Source organism: Nothobranchius furzeri, chromosome 14, assembly GCF_043380555.1.
Source record: "Nothobranchius furzeri strain GRZ-AD chromosome 14, NfurGRZ-RIMD1, whole genome shotgun sequence".
Lineage (NCBI taxonomy): Eukaryota > Metazoa > Chordata > Actinopteri > Cyprinodontiformes > Nothobranchiidae > Nothobranchius > Nothobranchius furzeri.
Window position 1 is genome coordinate 20,000,751 of NC_091754.1, and position 16,995 is coordinate 20,017,745.

Here is a 16,995-nt window from a genome sequence, read left to right on the forward strand (position 1 = left end):
CCCCCCCTCCACCCTACCCCACCTCCAGCAGACCAGCAGCAGTGTTTTTTGGAGATGCTGAGGCAAAGCAGCCGCGGATCGCCCTGGACCACGGGTGTGAGTGGGATGGAGATGCGGAGCGAGGTAGGTGAGATGGAGATGCGGATTTAAACCCAAACGACACCGCGAGCGCAGTGCTGTTTTTGTCTGGTGGAATGCAGCGCGTGGGGATGATCGTACTAGTTTGTGGAATTTCTGCAGCAGGCACGTGCAGAGGGGGGTGCGGAGGGTGCTTGAGACCCTGCCCCTTTTGTCCGAAGTGCCCAAAGTGCCCTTTTTCCGGTCGTTCGTCAGATTTTAACGTACAAAACTGTTATACTGTGATACAAATCGGGCACTAGGACCATGCAGAGGCAGCCGCCTCAAGCTGAAGGCTATTTTCCCTTAGACCCGCCTACAAGCTCACTGATTGGCTCTGCCGCATCATACTAACGCGTGATTGGTTGTCCTTGCTGTCGCTCTACCTTGTAGCCATGGAGACGACAGACCGGTGTTTTCCCTGCGGACAGGAGTCTGCGTTCATCTACCTGTAAGTTTCTTTTCTGCCTGCTTCACGTCAGCTGGATAGATTTTAATATCAGAGCTTTTGTTTACGCGCGTTTGAGTCCGTGGTTAGTGTGTGTGGAGCAGAGTCAGTTAGCTGCATGTCTGGGACAGAAAATGAGACATGAGAGAGACTTCTCCTGAAGTGTTGCAGAAACTCAAAGAATCAATGTCTCACTCTAGATTCTCCAGGTCATAACTTCTGAATTACTAATCGAATAAAAATACTTAAACGGGTTCTAAAAGTACATAAAACGAGCTTTCCAATGAGGTATTACATGATGTAATTCATGTTACTCCAAAAATCGCTATTAGGAGGAAACCAGCTTTGCAGCGTCACAGAAAGAAACATAGCGAACCGCGACGGGAGAGCGAGAACCGAAAGGAGGAGATGATCTGATCCTCTTCATCAGCAGCTTTTATAAAGTTATGGAAACGTCACAAATAAAATCCACCTGGTTGGTCAGGTGTCCCAGAAGGCTGTTTCTGTAGATGGTGACATGAGGAGGGACGGATTACAGTCACACTGGTTTTTATTTGAACACTCCACTGTTTACTAAATGATTCAGCTTCATTCCAGCATTATTTATACGTACAATAAATATTTATTTAGCTGAAAATATCATTTTATCAGTGCAGAATTTTATTAGTTTACTTTTTGTAATGAAATGTTTAGATTTAACCTTTTATCTGCTTATTGATCTTCATAATGCTGGTAGAAATGCAGCTACAGTTGTGAAGTAGCCTATGAGTGTTATTTTATGATACCTAGTATTTATTTTACTGTATCCCGTTCTCTGAACCAGAGCGTAGACCTGTGGTCACAGACAGGCTGCAGTCATTAAACTGGTTAACATGAGGTCAGGGGTCACACTGTTTTCTGAGTGTTTGCAACACAGTTCTGGGTTTAAATACCGGAAGTTCGTCTGACATAGTTTGCTCAAGTCATTTTGAAGTTCCTGTTTAGTAATAAATGTAAAGAAAATTCAAATCTGTTTTTTTTTCATTTAAGCTGCAGTTTTACAGACTTTAATAAACATAAACACTAAATACAAACCAGACACTGAAAGCTGAGGTTGTTCTGAAAAAAGGAGCAGAGTTACAAACATTTTACGATTTTATTACAATTTTAAAGCCATAAAACAAAAAAATACTTGTTATATTTATGGTCATAAGAGGGTTAAACGTGATAAATTTTCTGCCTCCCACAAAGAGATGGTAAAAGTGAATGTGAGCATAATTATATACGTTTTATTACTTTATTGTGTATTTTTTATTATTGACTATTACTCCAAAGAGTTCAGATGAAGGCAACTGGACTTCTTTGGTTTCTTTAAAACATTTCACTTCTCCTCTGAGGAGCTTTGTCAGTTCTAACTGGAATATGGGAGAGTCAAGCTCATAAGCTGTAGCTGTCTGTTGTTGTTTAAAGAGCAGAAACTACTCTGAGTACCCCGCCTCTCCATCTCCTGATGAGTCGTTAGCCTCTATTGATGGTGAGTCATCGTGTTGATTAGATGCAGGAAGGTGTGACCTAGACTGAAACTGAATGAGATTCAAAAAAAAAGTTCTAATCTTTTAAACAACGCTGTTGGTCCTCTTGGTCCTTGTTCTGGTTTTCTAAAACCCTGTGTTAAAAACCTTGGTGTGTTTTTAGACGGTTCTTTTAATCTTTACAGACTGGTGAGTGCAGTGGTCCAATCAGGTTTTTATCATTCAAGGCAGATAGCAAAGGTGAAGCCATACCTTCCTGCTAATGTCCTCGAACATGTCATCCACCTGTTGGTGTCTTGCCGATTGGACTACTGCAACTCCCTGTATTCTGGCCTGGGCCAGTCCTCCCCACACCGACTTCAGGTCCAAAATGCAGCAGCTCGCTTGCTGACTGGAACCAGCAAGTGGGAACACATAACCCCGGTTCTGGCCTCTCTCCATTGGCTTCCTGTCTCTTACAGGATCCGTTTCAAATTTTTACTTTTTGTTTTTAAATCCCTTCATGGCCTGGCCCCAGTTTACATCTCTGAGCTGCTGTCCGCTTACGTCCCTGCCAGAACCATGAGGTCCAGCTCTCAAGCTCTTTTAACAGTTCCAAAAACCCGCCACAAGACTCGCGGCGACAGAGCGTTCTCTGTGGTTGGGCCCAAACTGTGGAACAAGCTACCTCTTAACATCAGGACCACACAGAATCTAGAGCATTTTAAATCCCTTCTTAAGACGCAATTTTTTGATTTGGCTTTTAATGCAGGTTGACTTGAGCATCTTAATAGTTTTTAACAGTATTTATCATAGATTGTGACTGTTGTGTGCTCATCTTATTTTAGGTTTTTATTGTTGATTTGTTGTATCTTGATTTGTTTTACCTTGTACAGCGCTTTGGTGTAGCTGTGCTGCTGTAAATGCGCTCTGTAAGTAAAATTGACCTTGACCTTGACCAAAGCTGCATTATTGGTTCTGGAAAGGTGAAATCTAAGCCCCGCCCCTATTTAAAGTAGGGGTTTTACGTTTTGACATAGATAGCTTATTTTACTCCTCTCTCAAATCATCTATCTTCTCTGTCCAGAATGTGGACTTTGTCATCTTCAAAGGTGTCCCTTGTCCTTCAGGTGAAGGTGGACTGCAGAGTTTTGACCTGAAGAGGTGGCTCTCCTGTGTTGTGTTATGTTCTTGTGTAATTGTTGTTTAGTTTCTCTAATGTAAACATCTGGACAGTCCTCCTACACTGGACTGCATAAACGACCCCACTGTGCTTCTGTTTGGGTGTTTTGTCTTCTGGATGGACCAGGTTCTGTCTGAGGGTGTTGTTGGGTTTAAAGCTTACCGGGATGTTGTGTTTGGAGAAGATTCTTCTAAGTTTCTCTGCGACTCCTGCCACGTATGTGATGATGGTGCCTTTGTGTGAAGGTTGTTGTTGTTGGGTTGGTAGCAGAGCTCTCATGTTTAGTGTTAAGTTCAGTGAGATCATAGAACGGGATCAAGAATTTTCTACTGACAGGAAAAAGATCTCAGCTAACATAGCTGTAGATCACATGGATAAGTCTCTGTGGTTGCATTTATTTTACATTTATTTTACTACCTCTTACTAGAGCTGTCTTTAGTAAGCACAAAATATCTTTGGTTGTACACCTGTGCAATAGCAATAAAGTATCTTGATTCCTGTTAAATGTACTTACTGAATGAGTGACCTTTTCAGGCTAAAACAACAAAATGACAAATACAGAAGGACGACTTTTTTCTTCTTTTATAATGCGTTGCATCACCACCTGGTATCAGAACAGGACTCAGTATTGGAAGATAATCAAAAATCAAACAACTTGGACTCGGATCAGGGGCAAAAATGTGGTTGTAACATCTCTAGATTAGTCAGCTTTAAAAACTAAAACTATTATTTATGAACTAACATTAACACTAATGACACTAATTTATATATTTTTATTATGTTGTTTGAACCCAAGGGTCTCATTATCTGAATTTTCTAACTTGTTGGATTGCTCTATAGGTGCCCTTTTTTATACTTTGAGCACCCGCCCCGCCAAAGGTCTCTGCACGGCCCTGTTCTGCAGTGTGAGGGGTTCATTGATTTCCACATCATGTGTCTGTCCTTGTTCCTGAGCGCGCTCATCCGGAGATTTTCGGGCGTCTCCTCTATTGTGGACCTTTGATCTTTAACTAAGTGCGTTGGGGTTGTACACATTTGGGGTTTTGGTGATGCGGGTACTTGGACGCAATCTGACCGCCCTGATCTTTGTCCTGGTTCCTCTTCGTTGTCACCTCTGCTGCCCGTTATAGGAAAAAAAGGCTTTAATTGTCCTGCTGGGCGACAACCAAATGAGCCGCAATCCAACTTCGAACAGGCTTACTGTATAAAATCTGCCAATTTGGGACTTTTTTTCTCTCCTTTTATCAATATTTTGTTGTCAAAAATCTAAGTCCGAGTGCTTGCAAAGTTTACAATTGCTGCAGAAATAAAGCAAAAATATTTTTTGGATTAGACTTCAGCATACGGTGGTATTTGCAACAACATACAGATTCTGCTGATGCCAGATTCGAAAAGATGGAGAGCTTTTGCAGGTATTCATGATGGACATTCATTTGATTTGCAGATGCAGCTAGATCGCCATCCCATTGAATGTTTTAAAATCTTATTTTTGTTCATATAAATTAGTTCTGCATAATTATATCAATTCAATGAGTGTTTACTTATTATTTTGAGATTAAGCTCTATTTCCTGGTTAACATTGTGATGTTTTTGTGTTCAATCTGCTCATGTTTGACTGAATTTTCACCATTTTAATGATTTATGCTAAACCTCATCATTCAAGGGGGGTTGCAGGTCTGTGTCTGTGTGTGTGTTAACGCTCACTAATCACTTTCCAGCAAAGTGTCTGAGGAGTCTAAAGCTTTAATCCCTGGTTTAAGGTACAGGGCTGCCTTCATTGTTGCATTGGGTTTAAGATCTGCAGTAAAAAAAAAAGCAAAATTGCTTTGAAATTAGGTTTGTAATATTATTAAGAAAACTGCGGAGTAACTGGAAAAGAGAGACTTAATTACTCAATTAAATGTAGGAGAATGGAAAAAAGTTGCTTGATATATTTATTTATTATATGTTAGTGCTGCCAAAATTATAAACATTATTTTAAATTACATTTTGGGTACCTATGTTTTTAAAAACTGCACTTTTTCTCGTAGAACTGTATAAAAAACAACTTTTATTTTTAAATTTTAATTAATTATCATGGCTGACATGCATGTTCAAAAGGTGAAACACATCTCTTGATCTTTTGTAGATTTCAATAAGCAATTAAACACATTTCTTCTTTTTCTTAAGCCCACAAAACAAGTCTGTTGTAAAGAAAACAACTTAAATTCAATTTTGCATTTAAGTAGATCTTTTGGGTTATCTTGTTTTGAGCGTATTTGTCAGAAGAATTCTGATCTGTGGTGTTCAGCTCCTCTCCAGCAGCTGCATGTTTCTCTCAGCATGAAAAGGACAGAACCTACTGTGTTTTTCTTAGTTTAATGATCATCCATGCTGTAATTTACCTTATTAGGAAGCAAATAGACATATTTATTGAAAAGGCAAGCAACAACCCCACAACATGTTTATTTTAGCAGGGGTGATGAGTGCGTACTCTCTTCAGTCACAGTAGTGATTAGTGCGCTTTCTCAGGCATCATTATGATCACATGTATTACACTTCAGAGGGCTGTTAGCTCCCATCTCTGAAAATATTCAGTTTTATTGCAGCTCAGATTCTCTTAGTGATGATGGCACAGAGTCAACATAGTTCTGTGCGTGTTTTGATATTACATTTATTTTTTTTATTATTTTTTTTTGCATTTTGTAACACTTCCAAGTAGACACAGTCTGTGCTAGTTCAGCCAGTTTTCCTACTTCTTTTTCTCATTTTTAAAACGTATTTTAACCGAGCATCTTTTCCCAAAAGTACAGAACCGTTGCAAAGGTGCATAAAACAGAAAAATTCAACCCCCCTGACTCAGGGCTGGTCATTTAAAATAATTTGGTCTCAACATGCTCTTATTTTGTCTTGTCTGTCGAATAAAGTGTAATTTTCTCCCTTTTTACAGCTTGATCCCACATGTTTGTTTAAACCTAAAATTTAGATAAGGTGGCAGAATGACAGAAAAACACAAAGTATTCACCTTCAATAACTTTAATCACTACCCCTATAGCCAACGGCTCTTCTGGGTGGGGCTATCATTCTTAGTCCATCATAAATATTCAAATGAACAGTTGGAAAATGGCTACAATTCCAAAGCAATATTTTATTTTCCTGTTCCATATAAACAGTTTTGCTGAAGAAGTAAAACATCAAATTAATAGATAAATTAGACTGTGGCCTTATTCACATTTAATTTTGTCCTTAGTTTGTTTTCCATCATTCTCCAAAAATGTGTGTACATCTCAAAGTGCAATATTCAATTCCACCTTTAGGTGTCACTAACATGACATGGAAATTAATTATACACTGTTTTGAACATTCTAATTACATAAAATGAGTAGAAATAAAGAAATTTATAAACAAACAGCTACAGATATGATTTCATTTCAACAGTGAGTGAGTGTGAATGAGGGCGTGAGAGAGAGGATAAAGGAGATCCAGCACCTTCTAGAATGTCATAGCTGGCTATTTCCTGTAGCAGGGGCACTATCCACAGACCTATAGCGAGCCTAAGTCTCCTCCCTTTCTGGTCAGCCCATAGGTCCCTGGAAAAATGAAAAAATGAATGCAAGTCAATGGAGCTAAAAACGCTATTTTTTAATCCGCTTTGCCTTACGGCCTGGATCACACATATGCTGTACTTCAATTTAAATGAAAACTAATGGTGGTTGTTTTGACCACGCCTGTCATGTACTTTGAGATTTATCAGCTTGTAAAAGTTCGTAATTAGCATGACCACAAATCGGCATGTTGCATACTGTATATGACATCACCACAGATTCTCTTCTCCACTAGCGTAGCTGCTACTTACCAAATGGCCATATTTACAGTACCGTATTTTCCGGACTATAAGCCGCTACTTTTTTCCCACGCTTTGAACCGTGCGGCTTATAATGAGGTGCGGCTTTACTGACGATTTTCCTTCACCTGCCACGGAGCGCTTTAGCAGAAAGTGAAACAAGTGGAAGTCAAAAGTGGAAATCGAAGAAAGTGCTCATTTTATTTTGGCACATGCAAGCAGCCGGCACGACAAAGTATTTTTTTTTTCAAATCAATACCCCCTCATCATGGTAACTACACAAATGAGTTCATATGATGCTGCATTTAAGTTGAAGGCCATCGATCTGGCAGTAAAGGAGAGAAACAGTGCTGCCGCACGTAAGCTTGGCATGAATGAATCCATGGTTCGGCGCTGGAGACGGCAGCGGGAAGAACTCATGGACAGCGACACTGACATCGCCACAGAAAAGGTATGTGACGAAGCTCTTCTGAGGCTGTTCGACTCCGACACTGAAGAAAAGAACTTTAATGGCTTTAGTGTGCAAGAGGAAGATGAGAGCGAATGACTTTTTCTGGTAGGCAAGTGTGTTTTATTTCCTAACCAGGCAAGTTTTGTGTGCAGTTTTTATTTTCTAATCATCCAGGGCTCATTAATGCTGTGTCAGCACTGTTCTTTTCTTCTAAACATGCAAATTACTGGTAATAACGTATCAGTTCTGTTTTTATTTTATAACCATCCAGAAATATGAATGCTATCAGTGCTGTTTTCTTTTCTAAACTTGCAGGCACGTTCACCCGTGTTTAAAATTCGTTTTGTTGAATTAAAACAACAACGAAAAACCTCCGTGTCGCGTCTTCCTGTCTAATTATCTTATGTTATGGCCATACATGCGCTGTGTGCCGCAGACCTGCATGTGGCTGCTGCGCCGCGGCTTGTATTCGAGTGCGGCGTGTGTGTGTGTAGAAAACCTTTTTTTTTTTTGTTGGTGTGGCTTATATTGAGGTGTGCTCTATAGTCCGGAAGTTACGGTAGTTCTTTCCTTCTGAAGGAATGGTTTGAGGTTTGCTGAACTTACAGCCATTTTCCCTTTTTTTTCTCCATGTCTGGCTCGATGACGTCACCTTCGTGAAGCGTATTTGTAGTCTTGGACCTATTTTCACACAAAACCTAAAATATTGTTTCCCCCCGTTTGAAAATAAGTGCGTTCTTGGTATCAAAATGCGTCTTTAAAATTCATAAATATCATATGTGAAATCCATGGCACAAAACAAACAGGATTAGAAAATAGCAATTTTAGCCCCATTGACTTGTATCCATTTTTTTTTTTTCTGGGACCCATGGCACAGAAGTATATGGGTGGGTCTTAAGCTCCTATGTACATAGGTGTCCCATGGACTGGCGCTGCCTATTACAGCTGCCGTAGTGGCTGGCCGCCATCTTAGATGGGTCTCCATTCGTCCCCAGTGCATTCGTCAGAGCCTTCGTCAGTGTAAACACCGAGCAATATCGCCCTCCACTGCCTGCGCCTTCTTTGTTGATGACCCAGTCCCATGAGTGGTCCAGCGTGTATGGTCCTAGGTGCAGGTCTCCTTATCGCAATCGTTTCTTTGATCCCTCTTTCCAACGGAGAAGGCGTGGGCAGTAGAGGGTGATATAGTCATTTGCTGCCCGCAGATAAACGGAAATGACACCACCACCATCTGCATTTGCTCTGACAAAGGCTTGCAGTAGATGACGAAACGTGTCGGCAAAGATAAAAACAAGCTCCTTTAGCTAGAAACACCCACACGTTTACAGAAAGATCATCAAAACATCAGTCAGCCTGAAGAGCCAAGATTCAAACCTGTTTATTGTGAGTCAGAAATGTGAAATTACAGTTAGAAGTGTTTCCTGTTTTCAGAGATCTAAATTACTCAAATGTTGCACACTGATGGAACAGACGGTCTCATTTAGAGACAAATATAGAAACTTGCTGTTTTAGTGAAACCATGCCTGGTTAATCTGATCCATGGTAATTGCATATTTAATTACGTTCCTGACCTTTTTATCACAATCAGCATTTGCTCTATATTGTTTAGTTAATGCATTTGTATCTGACTGTGTTCCCATCTTTAATCATTCAGATCCTCCTACACATCTTCTGTAATTACTTTTTGTTTTCAAGCTTTTAGTTAAACTCTGGCACAGCCATTCATTTTTCCCACGTTAATGACATTTTACCCACAAAAGTGTATCAAGCCATCACAATCTGAAAGGCATTTCTGTGGTTTACATTTAGCATTTTAACGTTTTTTGTTTGATTAGCAGAAAATCATTTATTAAAATAAATGGTCCACAAAATGATACAGTGTTCGAATAGATATAATGATTGTTTATTCAGCTTTAGGTATTTGAATTACAGCAATGGCTGCAAGATTATGTTAAAATATGTCATAAAATATATGTATAGGTGATTTATTAAACCATTTAAAATCACGGTAGTCTGCTTTTCTCTGAAGTGAAAAAAGTTGTTTGGAGGCACCTTATTATAGGAACGAGTCTGAACTGGGGCCCATTGTAGTGTGACTTGATTTCCCTAGTGACCCACAAACGACTCCCGTTTTATTGCCGTAACAAAAAGGACCAAGAACAAATTCTTCAAACGACAATGACCTTCAAGTGACAAAAAGTTTCTAAACCAGCTTTAACAGCTCAAGTCTTGACAGATTTTCTGTCTTTCCTTTAATGTCAAATAGAAAGTTTTTTATTTTGGGGTCAAAACGAACCACATAAGTGATTTCTGACTCCAAATTAAGATAATTTTAAAAACGCCTACATTGAGATACGTTTGTATTTTGGTTGTTATTCTTTCATTCCTTGTTCAGTTTCTATTTTCGACACACAGAAATTCTGAATTGACGTCTTTAGTTGAGACCATGTGTATAGTCTACCAAAACTAAGCTGTGTTGTAATCCGTCGACATATTTGCTCATCTGACTGAAACGAACAGTCTCAGATGAGCACATTTTTAGTTTTCAACAGTCTGAACTCAGGCTAAGCTATTTTATTCTTCCTTTAACACATCTGAGTGTCTCAAAACCCGACGTGTATGTTCAGGTAACAAAATAATTTCTGACTGAATGATTAAACTACTTTTATAACCAACTGTTACCATCAAATGACTTGAAACCCACTGAATCTCAAGAACTTTAAGTCATTTTCAAACTAATGACATGTTGTATTAATGGATTCACCCCTCAGCCATTCATTTCCAAGTCCTATTCCTCCTTACCCCTTCTTTCCACCGGAGCCGTCAGCAGCACGTTACTGCAGCAACACGTCATAGCTGCTGATAGGAACCGCTGTGGTCAACAGAACCTTTTCCACCTGAGCCGTCAGCAGCGCGAGTCGGCCGCGTCTATATTTTTTATCCGTGAATTCAATGCCGTTCGGCGAGTCTCAAATAATAATTTGGGTGTCTTATTACTGTAAAAAAAATATATCATTAATGTAAAAAAGAAACTCCAAATAATAAATTATGTTCACACCTGGAATCGGACCCAGGTCTTCTGCATGAAAGTCAGACATCTTACTAGGTGAGCTAAAGCACGAGTGACATAGATTCCACTACCTCCGCTCCGCCCCCGCCTTCCGCAGCCACTCGCTTCCGAACTCAATTTTTACTGGTACCCGCTCTACAACGGCTCCGCTCCGGTGCGGAGACCTGAGGTGCGCAAACAGGCATGCGCAGGATTTTCGAGATCTTGCGATACAGTCCGAGCGATAAACGCGGAAGTTAGATCCAAACACCCGTTGCGTGGGAGAAGCATCGAAATGAACTGTTTAATCTGCCCATCATTTGTGTTGAGAGATCAGCAGTGTTTGGATCAACAAAGTGTGACTACTTTGATAGTAGAAACTGTATTTATGGCTTATTTTTGTGCATTTAAAGTTCAGCCGCCATTGATAGTTGTTAAAAGTTGTTAAACCTGTGCATATGAAACAAAAAACGCCTTTTGTTTATCGATTTATTGTGAAATAATGGAAGGTGTGCTTGCTCCCTTTCCTGTTGGGCGGTTGTGATTTCTGTTCATTGACTGCAGAGGTGCTCCGGCGTCCGGCAAAAATAGAATTGATCCTATTTTTGCCGGACGGCCGCGGTAGTGGAACAACTCTGATTGACTACAACGGGACCGTTTTTGCTGCGGAGTTCGTGCTGGAGCGGAGCGGAGGTAGTGGAATTCTGGGGTAACTATTATATCCTTGATGACAGCGTCAATCCAAAGAACGGTTCGGAGCGAAAATGGCTATTTTGTTGCTAATTTGCACAAAATATCTAGAAGAAAGTTCTACAGAAAGTAACTAAGGGCCCTCAGAAATGTAGCTAGATTTGTCACTAGGAAAAGCTGCTAAAGCTACGGATAGCAAATGCTACGGGCTATGCCTGAGCGTGAACGTGCATGAAGCAGCCTGCTCGTCCCAAGCATCTCTCTTTTTCTGTGATTTTACAGAAAAACAGACGCAATCACAGTAAAAATGCCAGGGCTCATTCTACAGGACCAGGGCATTGCAGCAGAATGTATGAAGAAGAAATGTATTATTTCTATACATGTTTTCACTGTCAAACTTCCTTAGAGTCCCTTTAATTCCATCGATAAAATGTTGTGCTGATTGTAGTTTTCTGGCGCTGTACTTTCCAGATCTGCTCAGAGTCCCGCACTTGCCGATGACATCATATGACGGCAATGCCACTCAGCCAAAATATATTGCATCTCCTTTTTGATTCTGTTCTTTCACATATGTTTTGGAAAGAGTTTAGCAGTTTTGTTATTAAATTTGTGTTTCGTGCTCAAACACGGTAACGTAACTTCCGTAATTTGTACGTTCTGCCATGTATAAATATAAACACTAGATGACAAAAGCGGGAGTTGATGGCATAGCTAAACGGTGGCCATCTTACCTCAGACAACAGACCCCTCCGCTCTCAATGGTAGCAGCTGAAAGATGAGTGATCAGCTTAAACAAAAGCACTCTTAACTCGATGAAATATTAAAGGATTTATAAGCGGTTTGCCGTATTACAAACCTTAGAACACATGGGCTTGAGACAACATACTTGCACATGTTGAAAGTAACGCTTTTGCTTTTGGAAGTGGCTTAATTGTGAACCATGTGTCCCGCCTAGGCCTTCTGCATGTTATTCAGGTTGAGACCACAATCAATATTTTATGTGGTTCTACAAAACCAATAACGATTTCATGACAGCCCAATTGTTGTGTAAATGGCTGTGTTTGTGAATGTTTTTGTATTTATTAGCTGTCTAACTTGGCTTAGAGATGACGATGCTACGGTGTGCACTGCTTAGCAAAACAAAGTTAACTATTTACCTCAGTGGGAGTCACTCGTTTTATTTTAAATAAATTAATGCTAAATTGCCTGTGATTTTCAAACATCTTGGTTTGTAACACAAAACTTATACTGGGATATATTAAAACAGGACATTTCTGGATTTATGTTTGCAGAAATACACCTTTATTAATTGTGAAGCTCGAGGGTCAACATGCCTGACTTTCGTGCAGCCTGCGGTTGCTCAAATCTCCGCTGTGACAAACTGAGACAATGTGGGATCACCTTTCATCTGTAACTGTTGCAAAGAAAACCTAGACTTGTACATCTTTCAGTCTGTTAATTGTTTTTATGTAAATAAAATTGTTTGAAACTGCTGTTCCATTGCTGCTGCTACCTTCTTCTATACATTGTTTATCTGGATTTATGAATGTTAAAAATCTCCTTCACAATATCAATCCATTATCCATCTATCTTATTTATTACTGTAATCCATCTTATTTATAAACCTAATCTATCTTTTGATTATTTCCTAACTTTTTCAGAAAGTATTTCGAAAGAGCTTATAATTAATAAATGAAAGTCAATAAATAAGAAAACAAAAGTTAAGAAATTGTGAAAATACAAAATAATTTGCTGGGTGAAATTTTATTGCTGGCGGGCCGGTTCTGGCTGACAGATGTGATTTGGGTGTTGTTTGTCTTATTTGTTGGGGTGCACATTTTGTATCTGTGTTCTGTTAATGTGGGCTTTACCTCAAAAGAACCTTGAAATCTAATCTCTAAACAAATCTTATTTCACAAACCAGGAATATATATATATATAGATATAGATAAATCTATATAATATAATAATAGGCTATGTATACTTTAAATTACTGTAGCTTACAATTAAATGTGTTATCTATGAAAGATTAAATGCTTTGTGGAGTGAAATAACAGGAATTTCTGGGCCAAACCCATCCCATTTCATAGACACGTCTGTGGCGTTTATAACGAATCAAACCTTTTGAAAATCGGTTGAAAATTGAGCAAGTTAGAGTTATTTCAATAGTGCATGCACCATACACCCCAATGGCAAGAAAGGGGGCAGCTGTCTGAGGGAAGATGGCCGCCTCGTTGCTATATTGTATCCCATTGGCGAACAGCGGGGATGAGTCATCTAGTGTTTATATACATATCTATGTGTCCAGCCAATCGTCTTGGGTGATGTCATCGAGGGACGCAGGACCCCGAGCCGACCAGAAGGAAACATGGTGTCTAAAATGGCATCCCCCAAAGACGCTAGACCCCTTCACCCTGTGTACTTTAGACTAGATTTTTATGGTTGTATGGTACAAAGCCGCCAATATTTTTCAACAACTACACAACATTTTATTTATTTTCAACAATGCTTTAGTGGATATTTCCAGAGATTAATGGTAAAAACTAAACATTGTTTTTTCAAAAGCTTTACCTGTAGTAGTGTGGGCACGGTCTTACCCTGGCTTTCCACCAGTTGCGTAATCGTTGCATGGGGTCCACAAAACGTAGTACATCTAATAGCCGCTGTTATAATGAATGGGTGTGTTTCCACTGACCACATACCAGGAATAAACTCTTGTTTAGCTCTGCAAAATGTGCATTTTGGGCCTTTTTTATATTTATTTTTTACATGCAATGCTTCCAGATCACGCCAAACTCACCAGTGTAAACCATGCGGCAATTTTGAAAACAAGGCATCTGCTGATTTTGAATTGTTTAATTAGTTTAAAATAATAATCACATGGGAAACGGACTTTTTGGCTACATGCTGCCATCTTTCTCCTTGCTTGTTGTCATGTGAACAGCCGAAATCACGCCTGATCTTGAAATTCCCTGCTGATTTCATGACCTTGCGGACAGCTGCTCGGAACACTTTCATTGCCGATTCACGTCGGAAACGCTCCTGGTGGGCAGAGCTGCTGAGCTTGTGGGGATAACACATCTATTATGTTTTGTAGCCCTTATGCCTCCGGTGGAAACCCTGCTGTATGAAGCTTAAAAAAGGACGAGTGCCATCAGTTTTTGAATTTTCTCCTCAACATGGGTCATGTTTTGATAGTTGACCAAGAAATGATCAGGATTAGTCACACTTTTTCCTCTTAAAAATATTAAAGACATTTTTTTTTCCAGAATTTGGGTAAATACCATTTAATTTGTAAAGTACTTACAGCCAAACAATGACTCGTAAAGATACTTTACTGCCATTAAATTATCTCTTGAACCAAGAATACATTACAAGGTAAACCACACACAGCAGTAATTGTATTTATTGCCAAATAAATGTCTTTGTTCAGAGGTTCAGATATAGATTACCTGATAATACAAAATGATTCATCCTGAGATCTATTAAACACCAACAGTTATGAGTTTGTAGGTTTCTGACCTCAACAAAACGGTCTAAAGGAGATTCATTACATTCCGGGTAATGCTGCACCCTGATTTCTCAAAGGATGGTGTCCTTAAGGGCCCAACTTGACATCTAGACAAAGCAAAGCTGCACACAGAGCAGAATCTGTCAATGAACAAATGACTTTTCCAAAGGTGATAAAGAGGTGATAAATATTTTGTGTTTTTCGCTGCACATGTCATTTGGCTCACAGACATGGTTGTCGATTTTTCTAAAGCCAGATAAAGGAATGCTACACGTTGCACTGTTACTAAAGAAAGCTGTCCTCTGATTCCTCTCTTACCAACAGGACACTTATCACAAAAAAACTATCAAGGGATCATTTTAGTGGTATTTCTATCTATCAGGGGTACAGAGCAAGAACACAATCTGTGAAGTGACACTATACAACACATTTCACAGAAAGAAAAAGAAATCCACCGCCTGGCTGGCATTGATTTTTCTCAGAATTCATTGGCAATAACTGATGTTAAGCATTAGAGGTGAATACATAAAACATCTAAACGTTAGTTTGGAAGGAAGACAATCAGTCTCACATATACTTCATGTGTTTAATCTGTAAATTGGTGGGAGGGTTAAAAAAAGGTTTAACTGCTTAAAGAAAAACTCCTACAGAAGCTAGAGGTAAAGGGAAACATTTAAGCAGTCAAGTTTCCTCTTGCAAAGACTGCTTTATAACATAATATAACAAATATAGAAAGAAAAAATCTAACATAATCAAATGTAACATGTTTTTGAAGATTCATACTCGAAGCTACTGAGATAAAAATACTCGTGTGGCCAATTTTTTAGGTGATTTGCTCAAAAAATTGTCAGCGTTAAACAATTATTTCCAGAACGGACCATCACAACCAATCAATAACAACTCTTTATCATGCATGTTTTCTTTCAATAACTTTCAGTTTTTGAAGACCACGTTCACTTGTTATTTTTGGAATACGATCAATCACTCTGATTTTCGCGTGCAGGCTAAATGTCAAAATAGTCTTTTACCCCATTTCCTGCATTAGCCATTGATAGAAGCGCTCGCATTAGAAATGCCACTCGGATCTACGTCACTTTGAAAATTAACACTTATGGCTCACGACCTGGGAAGGCTGTTGTTGATTGAGCGTCCCAGAGAGAGCAGAGCATGTCTCAGCTAGTCGAAGCTAACTGTTAGCATAGCAGAAATCCTTCAGCCTTGTGTTGTGTGTGGAAATAAAACATCATCATTGCAAATCAACCACTCGGTAGTTGCATTGCTGTTAGCCAATTAGAAGCAAAATTTCTGAATATAAGGAAATAATGTCGTCTTCTGCTCACCTCTGCTCTGACTCGCTTCTACTTCCTGAAACAGGAGCGCCAGAGTTTTTCCCCCCCACTGACATTGTCTCATAAGGCTTTCATTTTTACAAGAGAACACTGCAAATGTGTTGAAAAAACAAGTGAACTTGGTCTTTAAATAAAAAGTACAAAACTTGAGTATTCTGTCGCTTCAGGTTTCGCCAAAAAGGCCTCTGCTCCAGAAATAATTGGACCTAGCCTGGGAAAATTCTTCAAGTCCTTTTAGATTTGTTGAAGAACTGAATACATTTACAGTTGAAATGTGTATTATAAGGCATTAAGCTATATGTATTTTATGAGGCAATAATCTAGTAGGTTTGCTGCCTTCTCCTATAATGCTTTATGCATTACCAAGATATTGAGAGCTGATGTGAACTATTATAAGCGGGGATTAAACAATTAAGTCTGAGACTGAGTGAAGAAGTGACTGTTACTCTGAGCTTCAAGGAAGGAATTTTTAAAACTGAAAATATTTTTGAAAGGCTTGATTGTCTGACCAGCCTGAGGTACAAAAATAGTAAACAAACAAAAAAAACTATTCCTGCTGTTTTTACTTAAGAATGGGGAAAACCTCTACAGATCAATGAATTGTTCATTAACATGTTCAACACTTAAGGATGCAGACGGAAAAAGCCAAGGAGGCTTGAGGAAGTTACATTCAGAGCAGTTTCATGGAGGAAAACTGTTCAGTTATAAGAGTCCTTGTGAATTCTCTGATGGATGATGATGTAGGCGACGGTGGCACAGGAGTTAAGTGCTCGCCCTGTAATCGGAAGGTTGCAGGTTTGAGCCCGGTCAGTCTGTTGCTGCTGTTGTGTCCTTGGACAAGACACTTAACCCCCCTTGCCTGCTGGTGGTGGTCGGAGGGACCA

The 16,995-nt window shown here is 39.4% G+C and overlaps 1 protein-coding gene across 1 annotated transcript in view; it reads left to right on the forward strand.

Moving 5' to 3' along the window:
• b3galt1b (UDP-Gal:betaGlcNAc beta 1,3-galactosyltransferase, polypeptide 1b) overlaps nucleotides 1-16,995 on the forward strand; it is a 79,147-nt gene continuing 62,152 nt past the window's right edge. Inside the window, exon 1 of the mRNA XM_015966546.3 lies at nucleotides 1-123. The gene's annotated coding sequence lies outside the window, so the exon portion shown is untranslated. The remainder of the gene's footprint in view (nucleotides 124-16,995) is intronic.